Below are 13779 nucleotides of genomic sequence, written 5' to 3'. Positions count from 1 at the left end.
CTTTTCCCAAAGCCAAAACAGAGGAAAGGGAGGGAAATACTCTAGCAGAACTGAGTTTAAGGAATAAGGCTTGGATCTGGCTCCATATTGCTCACAGAGTGAAGGTATTTAGAACTGGGAGCTGTGGTTCAAACCCGTCTCTAATTGCTTTACAACTACGTGCCACAGTCTGACGAGTCTTTCATGTTAGACACACCAGTCCATGGGCTTTCATTTAATAGCTTTTCTTTCCCACTCGCAGTTCCCTCTCATCTCTGCAGCTTTTCACTGTGCTGTGCCAGAGCCATAATGATCTTAACTGTAAAGGGGCCCCCAGCCTTTATCTTGCATATCACGACATCATGATTCAAATGTTATAGCACTGCAACACAAATGTAACATCAATGTACATCCCATAACAGACCTTAATCCGTCCCAGATTTGGTTCAGTGCTCACTTGCTCAGATCTCCTTGGACCACACATCATGTGCCACTGTTTCTATTCAACATAAACTAAGCATCAATGTGGAAGTCTAATCAGAACAACAACAGTATGTCAGATCAAGAAGAGCTAACAAGAAGCCACTTTGTATCTTTCCAGAAGACTTCACGATAAGCGCATTTTATACTCACGGTGTCTACCTCCTAGATGCTCAAGCTTGGCTGGGAAACTCATTAGCTTTAAACCCAACGTCAGTTCTCCTGCTGCCGAAGGATCACAGGGTTGTGCTGAGTGGGCAGGTTACGTTATGAATCTCAGCGGCTCTCAAAGGCTTCGCCTGAGAGGCTCCTGGTGCTACAGTAGTCAGCTTCAAATCCTGTGCTTGGACATGCCAGGGTGAGTGTGTGTCTCTGCCGAGCCATGGCAGGTGCCTTCGGAGCCCAGCATCACCTTCCAAACAGGGATCTGAGGGCATTTCACGCACTCATCCACCAGCTGAAGCCCTCTTCTAAGTAGTGAAAGGTCCTAAACCATGTGGTCCTTTTGACATGAGTATTTGACCTGAGGGTCGTTCCCAGGCAAACCCGTTCTTCTCTTTATGTTCTGGGTTAATTATAATGACAACAATTACAGTCAGGGCATCCTTCTCTGCATTCGTATACACTGTGCACTTTACAGGGAGAAAAACTCATTCGGTGCAAAATATTACGAAGACAAGACTAACATCAGGTCTATATTAATATTTAAATCAATGAGTATTACCAAGCAAGGAAATAAAATACAAAAAAAAAAACAACAAACCCTCCAAACCATCTTGATCGCAGCTTCTGTAGAAGCCATTCAGCAGTGTTGGAAAACTTCTTCCCGTCCTTGTATTGATCGCTGGAAATGTTCCATGTCCATGACCATTCAATATTGAAAAGGGCGAATGCTTTGAAAATACAATAGACCCAACATTTTGTCTTTCTTTTATTTTTTCCCTTTTAGGCTAAATAGAGTTTGACAGATGGCTTTTTAAATTAAAAGTTATGAAATCCACGGTGTAGCTATAAGTTGCAATTTATAGTTATATAAGCCTTCTACTCCCCTGTACATTTATTAATCAGGCAACAGGCAATATTACTCAGATAAATCTAGGACAACCATATTATTCTCCTGTGGCTTTGACATGACACCGTATGTGGTTTGCTCCTTCTAACAAGAGAAATAAACCATGTGTTTGATCAACAACAGGCTGAAACAGAGAGGCTTGTATTATTGTTATGAATAAAAAGGAGTTATGTTGTGGAAATACAGCCTAGAGACCCTCACTTTCCTGTGTCAGTTGCTTGCATACTACACACTTGCATAACTCCTTGTCTCAAAACATTTTACGTGTGATCCCATAGGTCCAGGAAGCTTTTGGGTAAACATGACTTTGCTAATCGTGGTTTTGCAAACATCATATAAAACTGGCTTTTTCATATGTTTTTGACACAACTGGGTAAAATAAACTGAGTTTATCTGATGTCAGATATTGGCAGAATAACAGCATTTTATGCAAAGCTTAGTCATCTGTGTGATAAACTTATTGTCTGTGTTTAAACGTTAGGTCCACTTGCGAACAATACATGAGTGAGACCAGCATAGCAAACGATCACACACGTCAGTGAATGTTACTTTGGGGACAGGATTTTGCAGAGGAAGAGCTTTCTCTTTATGAAAAGCCATGAAAAACATGTCGATGTGTCAATTAGGTGCCATTGCCCAGGACATGGAATAAGGAGACCCTCCTGCTGTATTAGCAGTAAGGGCTGAAGAGAGTGTTTGTGGGTCACAAGGAACATCTGGTATTTCATTTAACATCAGCATTTGGGCTTGCCAAATGTTAGCTTGTGTATGCAATTGCCTGTGGAGAGAGAAGAGAGCCAAATGTTCATAGCTAATTCCACCTGCTGGTTGTCTTTTACTTTTCACATTGTCCAGTCTTCCACATTCATTACCACTGTTCCTCAGCTTTAGGTCATATTGCCTGTGACTTGGTTTCTTAGAGAAAATTAAATTCCTAACTTGTTGGGAGTGGAAATCTTGCTTTTGAGGGTTTATCCTTATAATGCCATACCTTACTAATAAAAGCATTAATCTAACTAACTGGCTCAGTCATGTAGATATAGAAATTTCAGTTTCCTTGGCCTTCACACATCCCTAGAAGAATATCAGAGCTGAAGGCAGGTTGGTTAAAACCTTGCGGTGGGAGGAACTCCTCACCCAATATTTTAGAAAATGCAGATCTGAATTTCAGTCTAAAATATTCAGCTGGGACCCTCTATCATGGCATTTGTTGTCAGCTGAGCTCAAGTGGGGTCCAAGGCCATTCACTCCATAGTGAGTGCTGTGTTACTTTTGGTGCTGCTAATGCCTCTCTCAGCGATACAAGCAGAGCACTTGAGCAGAGGGTGACTCAGTCTGAGCAAGAGCAGTTTCTGATCCAGAAACCAAAAAGGTCTCTCCACCACTGTTGGTTGAAGTGAAGTGTCGCTGATCTTTTTTCACATATGGGCTTTGGATAAGTCCGTGTATAGACATATGAAATGTATACGTGAAATTATGTAGAATATATTAAATTCTTTGAGTGTTGTAAAGTTTCTCACCATACGTAGGCTCCACTTTCCTCTTTCTCCCTTTAGCGGTCAGATTAGTCTCTCTTCCCCCAACTCTGTGAGATTTTCCAAAACTGTATCTCTGCCTAGGCTGGGCTTTAACAGCTACCCAAGTAACTGCGATACTTAGCTTAAAAATTAGCTTAAAAATCATCATTTTATGTTGCGTAAAAATTGAAAGTTTCCGTTTTGGGGGAAAATTAGAGAAAGCAAGACAAAGGGGTCTTTTATGCTATGGGCAATGGAGATAACCCACTGAAAGTTCAGTCATGACAACTATTAAAAGAAAGCATCATTTCAAGCCGAAAATTCAAATGTTTCCTTTCGAAAAAGATCGCAGGGCAATTTTGTTTGAAAAAATACATGCAGATTAGTTGAATTCAAATTCACTAATGATTCCAGTCCCCACCCCCCAGCACCACTGTCTCCACACTATTTTTCTATCATTTGAACTGTTTTGCCACCTTGGGCTCTTGACTATGTGATTCACACTAGCGAATGTGGTTAAAGGAGATTGCGTTATCAGCGCTGAGATACACGTTTCACTGTAGCTCGCTCCCCAGCTCTGTGATTTGTTTCTCAGACCCACCCCCCAACTTTCTCCAAGTGCTCTCCTACTCTTGGGGACAGGACAAGTCCCACTGTCCTTTCCACCACCATTTCAGTTCCCCATCCCCTTTGCCCTCCAAGCTTTCCCCTCCCCACCTGCCACGGAAAAACATCTATCACAAGGTACGCTCCAAATCCCTCCTTCTCCTCCCTCCTTTCTTCTAAAGCAGGATTTTTCATTTCTCTCGATTGCAATCAGGCTCTGAGCATGCATATTTATCTGTTTGGGAGGTGAGGTCTGTGGCCGCAGCCAGCTTGCCCGCGCAGAAGAGCTGGGTGCATCTATAGGCGGTGAGGCTGCAGGTGCCGGCTGAAAAAGCAGGTACCCACGCTGAATTCCTGCACGACCTTCAAGGTTTCGCTTGTTCTTCTCAAATCCATTTGTCTGAGAAAAGGGCCATCTGTGAGTTTTGGCACATATTGAGTTCAGGCCTTGATTCCTTTCTGCATGGAGGTTTTTATCTAACCCAGCGCAATAAATAACTGTCAGATTAAGCATGGCCGTGCAAATGTTACTGTACTCGCATTGTAAAAGCTCCCTTTTATGTGGGCGTCTGCTGAAGTAAGGCAACCGCTCCTTGGCCCTCAGTTACGCTCGGCCCTGCTCTAATCACCCTGTTTCGGATGTGCAGCTTGCTGTGAAAGACAAATGACTAGAGCTATTAAGCTCGGTCTCGTTGTGAGCGTGCCCAGTGGTAATAGTGTAATGGATATTACATTACCGTCGGGCTGCGGCTTGCCGTGGACCGAGGGCTGAGCGAGGACAGCGGCTCTTTGACAGCCGCACGAACCCAGTACCTGCAGCCCCACTGGGCCACCTCAGAAACGCGCTGGCCCAACCACGCAGGTATATGAGCCCAGACCTTGGTTTTCAGGTTGCGCGGTGCTGCAGGAGCGCTCTGGGGAGACCCTGGGGGCCCCACGGCTGGAACAACCCTGCAACTCATGCAGCTGAGTCACGGCACAGCTGGCTGGCAAAGGCAGGGAGCGAAACGCAGCCGCCCTTGTTCCCCGCAGCGTTATCCATCACCGCCGCGAGAAGGCTTGGCCGTGACCCACGGCCCGCGCTGAAGAGCCAAGCAGAGCGAGATGTATAGGGGAGACAGTGGTGCGTTTCAGTAGCAGCTAAATCACATTTTGTGCTCCAGCCGCTGCCCCCGTGAATGCAGATTACACCGGTAACTGCTCGGCTCTGTGCACAGAGGGGCTCGGGGCACTGGCTACGCGCTCGCGTCGGGGGCGTGGAGGGGCACGTTCAGCCTCCGTTTGCAAAGCTGTCTGAGGGATCGGGACACCTCGTTTGCATCCGATCCCTTTTAGCAGCCCCTGAAAAGGCTTGCCTCTCTGAAAAGGAGGCCTTCGGTATTGGCAAGGTGTTAGCAGAGGTTCTGAAGCGAGAATAAATAAACGCTGGCAGCAACTGTAAATTGAAAGTGATAATTAGAAGTGATACATCAGAGTATGCGTGACACATATCCGCTTGCTCTCCTGCTCTACATAAAAAACAGTGCAAAGTCCCCGGCTCAGTTAGGAAGAAAAATAAAGGCTGAAATGCTTTTTCTCCGCACCTGCACCCCGCTGCCTGAGGCTCAGAGGCCACCTAATAGCCATCTAGCAGGAGTCAGCCAAGGGCTGTGGTGGCAGGCGGGCGCCTCATTCCCAAGCACTGCCAAGCACACCGGGCCACCACCTCACCGGGTCGGGTCCTGCCCCATGCTAGGGCACCCCAGCGGAGGCTGAGCACCTTCCACTCCCCCTGCGAACACGCAGCGCCTGCCACGGCTGCAACCAATTTAAGCAACACACAGCACACATTCATCTTGGATTCGCCATGGGGACTCATATATTTAATCTCAGGAAGTCCTTCGCCTTTGACTGTCACGGGGATCAAGGTTGCTGCTGCCGCAGAGGTGGATAAATGGACAATCTGCATGATGGTGCTGAATTAGGAAATAAAATAATGGAAGCCTAGAATCCATAAAATTAAGGGAAATAAAATAGAGGTTAGTTTTTATAAAGGTCAGAGGTTTGCAATAATGCTGTCTCCAGAGTGCCTATCTAGTCCTTAGTAAGCATTCAATACAGTTCAGAAAAGAAGTAAATTAAACCATTTTTGGTCTGACTTAAATTGAACTGGTGTAAATCTGGAGAGGTGCTGCTGATCTCAGCACGCTTACTCTGAATTTACATTACCAAAACGGAGGCCAGAATCTGACGTGGTAAATTCAACATTTTGTCATTCCTTGATACAGAGCTATAACATAGTACTTCACAGGGTTGCATTTTTACCGACCATTAAAGAAATTAGCAGATTTTATTTCTGTAACTACCTGAAGTTAGTGGAAGTCAGAATCTAGGAGCTACATTTATTTACACCAAATGAAAATCTGTCTTTTGCCTGGCTTTTCTGTAGAAATTAATTTGATATTTAAGAAGTAACACCTTACTTCTTTAAAGAGGGCACTTTATATACACAGTGAAAGAGATAATGCAAACGCTTAGGAAACCCGATGGATAGATATCAACAAAGGATAATAGCAGGGTTTAAAGATTAAAATTATCAGAAATATTAATTAGGTAAGTAACTGAACAAAAGACATCAAAGTGTACCAATATGGGGAGTGTATGGTGGTAATCATTTGCATTGTGATACGATCACAGTGTCCTCATAAGGGATTATGGCTTCACAGTGTCAGTGCTACAAACACCTATCTTTATGAAGCAGCTTCAGATCTCCTAATGAAAGGAGCTGCGCAGTGATAAATGGCTTTATGCGCCTGCAAGGTTATTGTTACCTCAAGGTCACTGATGTTACCTTCCCTCTCAGCATTGTTCTGAAAGTTGATGCTATTAAAACTCAATAACATTAAGGGCTAGGAAGCCTGGTGACAAATAAAATGCATGTTGGAGAATCTTCACTAGAGTAAAGCCAGGATTAAGATACTAACTTTACAAAATGTTTTCTGGGAATGCCACGGCAACAATACCCACATACAGCTTGGCTGGAAAATATGTAGCCATTTGAGTGCAAGTTTTACACCTGTGGCAGAGTATTTCGGAGTCATTTTCTGCCAGAGAGGCTATGCTGATCTCGGGAGACTCCCAACCTGCAGCTAGTGGGTTAGGGGGCTGCCTTGCAGCCAGGGTCTTCACGCCATGGCCAGTCAGGCTTACAGCTTAAAGGCGAGCACACCTCTGCCAGGAGGTTGACAGCCAGTGCCAAAGGAGCTCAAGGTGCCCTCGCAGGACCTGAGTCCCCAGGGATGGGAGCTCTGCCTGGAGTGCAAGACGAGCAGCATTGAGAAACTTTAAAAATTGCAGCTAATTAAAATTTGAAATTAGTTGAGAATTTGAATGATGTTGACATATGGACCTCAAACCAGGATGTTGTTTTCAGCCATTTGTACATCTGTAATAAGGCAGGTGGCTGTATTCTCCATAAAATACGCTAGGTAGAAAATCTGATTAATTCAATAACAGTAACTGAGTATGAAAAGTGAAGACATTTATCAGCATATCTCAATCAGTGTTTATTGTTGATCAAATAGAAAGTACAAAGCTATATAATATCAATCAATCTTGTAGCCGTATTTTCAGTACTGAAATGGACTCTAAGTTTCGTCTTCTCTTAATCTCCTTGCATTGTCTCAGCAAGCACTTTGGAGCAGTCAGGCATATTTTTTGGAATTCACGGGCATAAAATTAAGTGACATGTAAAATCAGATGCTATGGATCAAATTCGCATGAACTGGTGATCTAATCTTCTTGGTGATGAAAATCAGCTCACTTAAATCAGGTGAGATTTTTGGCCCTCTACAAACAGTTGGATAGAGAAGAAATTACCGCCCAGTGATTACTGGAGATGTGTGTTGCTGTCGTATGAGTCTGAGGCTTGTGTTCTTGGCTATATGGTCTAAGAGTAATTTACGCAGGAAGTAGAGACCAGGTTAAAGGTATTTTTCATGCTTTGCTCTAAATAAGCTTAACTGATTTCCCAGAATAGTCAGGCAGAAATCTTTTCTTCCTTTTTTTAACCAGCTGTCAGTTATCAAAGAGGGCAGCCGGGAAGATCTTTGCCAGACCTTGGGACATGAAGGCACACCTACCTCTGTCCCAGCTCAGAGATCTATGGAGAGCGGAGGGTTTTGAGCACTGTAATTCTTGAACTAGAGAGACTTAGGTGAGGCCCAGCAGTAGGGACAGACTTCTTGCAGCACTTCTCCAATATGGGCCACCTGTCTTTGCCAAAGCTCCTATGAAAGGCCAGGTGATAACCAAGCCAGGGACAGAAGTCACTGAGAGAAACTAGCGCAGTCGGGGCTGCCAGTTCCTACAGTAGCACATAACTAAAAGGGAGCCCATGTTGGGGAGCTTCACAATTTTTAAGGAGTCTGGCTACTTCATAGGGACACTGTTCTGGACTTCTTTCTGGCATCGTTTACTTTTGTGGCATATTAGTCTCGGACTCCGGAGGAGATACGCCGAGGCTACTATTCTGGTCCCATCTGGATAAAGCCGTGGTGGTGACCCGCGTCCTGGCGTAACCTCATGGGAGGGAGCCCACAGGCGCTCCAGGGCTCAGCTGGCTTGGGACGAACTGAAGCATGCGCTGAAAACGGAGTGCACGCTGACGCATTTTGTTAAGTCATCTCTAAATCTAGTGACCCTTGGTTTCCTGTCACCGTTATCCTAACGGTATCAAGCATGTAATGAAAATGGAGAGTCTAAACTTCAGCATCCTGTCTCATTCCTGCTGCTGTACCTCATTGCCTCTTGACACAGCATCTCTGTTCAGAAACTGTAAAGATTTTGTCACATTTTTCCAGTAAAGAAAGCCAACAGTAGTCTTCATTTTTTCCTGTGTTAGAACAAACAAAAATATATTTTATTAACCATTACTCATCTAAAATCTTGTTAAGGTCCTTGTACCATTAAAAAAAAATTAATGCAGTGATAGACAGGAGATAGTACAGAAAAAATATATGTGCTCTGCAGTTCCCCCTCAAGGGTGCATGATACTGATACCTCCTGGATATTACAGAGATCTCAGAAAGAGAAGGTTGTAGCTATCAAATCAAACAGACTGCATTAAATGGGTATAGCAGAGTCCATAAAAGATGGCATGGCAAGCCCGGTGCACGTCTGCAGCTCAGCGTCTACAGTGGTCAGGGTTTCCTGGCACAATGTCTTTTGTCTATAGGTGAGACAAAGAGAAAAGTGTGTTAAAAAAGCAAAAATCAAATGTAATGGATATCACAGTGCCTTTAGGTCGACACAAAACATCTAAAGTATATTGCTACTCAATATTTAAAATTATTTGCATGGTAATAGCAGAATTTATGAGTGATGCATTCAGCTGTCAATGCGCATAAACCTATATCAGCTAAAATAATATCTAAGGCTCACAATGGAGGTGCAGGCTTACCCCTGGGGATTAATAACCATTTGAGACGAGCTGATGGCTCAAGGTGCAGTCAAGGACCATTAACCCCAGCTTGTTATTAATCCCCAGAAAATGTCCTGTACCAAGGTCATTATTGCTATTATAAGCTCTAAGTGAAAAATAACATAGGTATATGGATTTTTTTGTTCTGACTGATACAGACTCAATCGGTGTGTGCAAACCATAACCCGAGAATTAAGAGCCTATTCTGCACACGTCTATGAGGTTTTCTTTAATCATTTCTCAAAATTTCATTTTGCTTTTAATTAAATGCACAGTTCAACCCCATTTCTGTATTTCTATGTTGTGCAAGTCGAAGGGGAATTTGTTAATGGCATTTAACATCTAAAAAAAAAACCTTATGGTATTGAAGTCTAGATACTTTTTCAGTATTCTTTACACTGAAAAAAATTTCGGTTGAGAATTATTTAGTTTATTCTTTTCAGACATCCATGTCTCAATTTAGATATTCTTCTGTTTGCTTAGCATCCTATGATACATGTAGCAGGAAGGATAGGGTATTCACAGCCTGCTAGCAAAATATACACCTCTTTAACAGGGAAGGCTAAATTTAAGAAACAACGGATGTTTTTTTACAAGGCAGGATATAAGCAAACAAACAGAAAAATGTTTCAAAAACATCTACAAATACTAAAGAGGATGTAACAGATTCCGCAGTATTCTTAGAAGATTGTCCTAAGAGAAAAGATGAAACTTATATACGTATAACTGTGCGTACGTCTGTGTTTGTGCGTGCATTTAATGTGGAAGAGATTTACTGTACACATAAAAATAACCTTTTATGGAGGTATCATAAGCAACTGCATAGCCAAAGCTTCATTCAATTTTCAGACAAATCAGCGTTTGAAACTCTTTGTCAGGCATGAAAAAACAAATGCTGACTGCCACCAAAAATCACTATTTATTCCTCTAATAAATTTGTTTTTCTAAAACACATTATATAATTTAGGGGTAGGTCTCCAACTTAGGTCTGTATTTTGCATGTCAAAGGATTTTGCTCCCTTTTAAAGATCAAGCTGAAAAATCTAATGTTTACACTTAGTATTTCATGCTTAATTTACTATAAGACAGGAGTTGAATCCTTACTTTGGATTGAGTGCATGCATCACTAGGATGCCCCAAGATGTTTGCAGAGAGGGAGGGGTATGTAATAAACAATATACTATAATAAATGCCTGCCTGTTTTGCTTGCCTAGCTGTTTATACTTGAGTTACTGTAAGCAGCTGGAAAGAACGCTTCTCTCCAGATCAAAAGCCTGACTTTCCTGGGTGCTTCACTGCTCAAGAAAACTATTTTCAACAGCCCCTGTCAATTTAGAAGGAAACACCAAGAGAGGAAACAAAGCTAATATCAAGGGAGCGCACTGGTACTATCATTAGTTCCTTGAGTGAGGGGATATCGGATACACTTCACAATTTTTCAAAGACCACAGATCTGGAAGGATCTCCAACACTCTGCAGGAATAAAATTAGATCTGAAATCAAAATAGAAGATGAGAGAAATGGGCTGGCATCATCAAGTGGGTGTCACTGAGGATGAGCCCAAGGGCAGCACGAGGAAGGGGAGTCGTGGTGCCCATGGGCAAACCTAGCGGTGGGCAGCAGAGCTGCAGGAGAGGGCTGAGGAGAGCCAGCGGCCCCCACGCCAAACCGGGGTAGCGAGGAAGGGCCTGCAGCAAGAACGGCAGGTCTCACTCTGGGGGATGTCGTGCCTGTGATGTGGTGTGCAATTATCACCTGCCCAGTGGCACAGCAGGGCCACAGTTGGAGGAAGAACACTTTGAGGGAGATGCAGGCAAGCTGGAGAGACTCCAGAGGAACAGCAAAGTACAGATAAAAGGTTCAGGAAAAACAGCCTTCTGAATATCAAAATAATTGAGTCTGTTTAGTCTAAATAATAGTCTTCTGATATGCAAAAGGCTGTTTACAGCAGGCGGTGATCTGTTGTTCTCCCACTCCACCAGGGCAGGGCAAGAAGAAGCTGATTTAATTTGCAACAAAGACTTAGACTTGGAAGTCAGTGAAACTTTCCGGTAATAAGTGCGCATCAGGCTACTTGGGCATTACTTGGGATTACTTCATAATCTCCTGCACCGGAGTCTTTTATGAACAATGTAGATCGTCACTTACCAAGACCAACTTTCTTGAGGACCATCACCCAGGGCAGGAAGGTGGACTACGTGACTTCTCCAGGGCCCTTCCAGTCGTGCTTCCTTGCAGATTTTTGGGGTTATGACAGGGAATCCAAAAACTCCTTTTCAAGAGCAACAGAAGCAGGCTGGAGTCCATATCAGCGCAAGCCCATTGGGCATAAGCTGTAATCAAATGTAAGACTGAGAATCAGCTACCACCACGTGCAACAGAAAAGTGCTATAAGATTTAGGAGAGAGCTGCCTGACTTAGAAAGGAAAAATACTGTCCTTTCACGTATGCTTTTCCCTCCCAGCTTGATTCCAGTCTACGGGCCTATATGAAGTAGTATAGGTTAAATGGCTTCAAACCCTTGTCAGTAGTAAAGGCCATCCTACAAATCAGCTACATTTGCACCGCTTCACTCCTATGCCCATTTCCAGTTAAGAAAATATCCTTTGTTTCACCGCCTCATGGTCTGAAACAGAAAGAGAGGAACCAGTTCTTGAAGGTAAGTTTCAGTGCAAAAGTTATTCCACATAACTTTGTAATTGCCGAAACAGTTTGGTCCATATACACTGTTTGTAGACCTACAGGCCTTCTCTAGGAAGTTTTCATTCTGTGTCACTTTCCTATTGCCTTAAATATTGTGTTTTGCATGGTAGCTGAATTGTGGATTCACTGATGATCCTGTAGTGTAAACTTACACAATTAGTATGGCAGTGAACAAAAAAATAATTCATCTACAATAGTTGCCAGCAGTATTTATACAAGTGTTACCTTTATGGAATGTGACTAGTTGTCTCTTGCCCTCAGGCAGTGCAGCACTAAGTCCAGCTCTGTTCTTTAAGTATGATTTCAAATGTTCTGATCCCTTTGAATAATAGCACTGTAATAAAGGTTTGCAGCCCACACACAACATGCGTATGGTCCCATTATCATGTATCTGCTTCCATGTCAGTGTATCATATTTGAGGGCTTGCATTAGACACCTTAGCATCTGTCTAACGGCAAATCACCCCTTTTAGTTAAATTCCTACGAGTGAATTTGGCATCTCAGAGCATGGCCTTCTAAAGACACTTCAGATGAGGACTACCTCTTTTAAAAAATCTGACCTTCCAAAAGCAAAGTGAGATGCTGCCTGCAAAAATATACTCAGGAAACTTAATTCTGCTCTAATATGCAGGCATGCAATACGTTTAGCATACGTCTTAAGCATATGTCAGGAGAGAAACCAATCCATCATTTTTAACAGCATTGTCTGTTTTTCACCAGGATTAGAATTCAGATTTTTTACTTTTGACTGAGATCTCGTGACCTTAAAAAAAAAAATCCAACATTCTACCTCAACCGTGTGCTATTATTGTTACTTTTATCATTATTTTTAACATATATTACCTTAGGAAATAAAGCAGTGAATGAGGCACCTGTTACCCAATATACGCCAGATTCAGAAATCAATACATAGGCCTATAGAGGGATTTAGATGGTCTATGTGGTATCTATTAGGAGAAGAGAAAGTGGGCATTTCTGTCACAATCATTATTAACTGACCTCAGATCTCCCCCTGTGAAGCGGATAATGGATACCCCAAGACTGCTTTATTTACTGATGAAATTCAGGCAGAACTGGAGTGAAATGCAGAGCTACTCCAGGAACCAAAATGGTCCAGATTTGAGCCCTGGCTGCTGGAGCCATGCAGATGCCCGCTCCATTCCATGGGGTATGCACAGTCCTTATTCAACAGCTGAAACAACAACGGTCCAAAGAGGCAAAATGACTTGCCTTCGTCACCCTGCCAGGCCTTGGGGGTGAGCTAAGGAGAGTGACATGAGATCCCATCCCTACTACTCTCACATTTTCATAGCTATGTCTCCCATGGCAATGCGGGTGCAAGTTCACCCGTGGCTCCTGCCACAGCTGTGGGGGCCGGGTCGGAAATCTATCAAAGACAATAGAAATAGCCCCACTGATTTCTTGCATGCAGCCTAAACTGCATAAACTAAAAAAAAAGACAAGTCCAGCTAGAGCATGCGGTTGAAGATAGAGCCCTACAGTCCCTGAGTAGGGCTCTAGGGCTCCACAGCTCTTGGCCCGGGAAAGCCCAGGCATTGAACTCTCCTAAATGACCACCTCACTCCGATTCAAGTACCAGGTTTTCATTCAGCAAAGTTCTCATACAGTTGGACTTTGATTTATTTGGTTGGTTTATTTGCCTGAAAGGAATAATTTCGCATCTTCTAACAGTTGTGATTTCTCTGCTTCGTTGATTAAAACACCTCTTTTCTGCTATTTTCTCTCCAGCCACATACCCCACCCCCACTAATTAAATAGCTCCAACTCTCAGAGCCATAAGACTTCAATGGCTCAATAACATCCTGAGTCAATGTGTTGCAAAGCTGCTTTTTAATTCATTCTTCATGCAAATGATATACAATTAGACCTGGTTAATCTGCATTCCTTCTGCAAACGCTATTGTTAATAGGATTTAAAAAAAAAAAAACCTTCAGCTTAA

The sequence above is a fragment of the Struthio camelus genome, chromosome 3 (genome assembly GCF_040807025.1).
Source record: "Struthio camelus isolate bStrCam1 chromosome 3, bStrCam1.hap1, whole genome shotgun sequence".
Taxonomy (NCBI): Eukaryota; Metazoa; Chordata; class Aves; order Struthioniformes; family Struthionidae; genus Struthio; species Struthio camelus.
Note: the sequence above shows the minus strand (reverse complement) of the source record.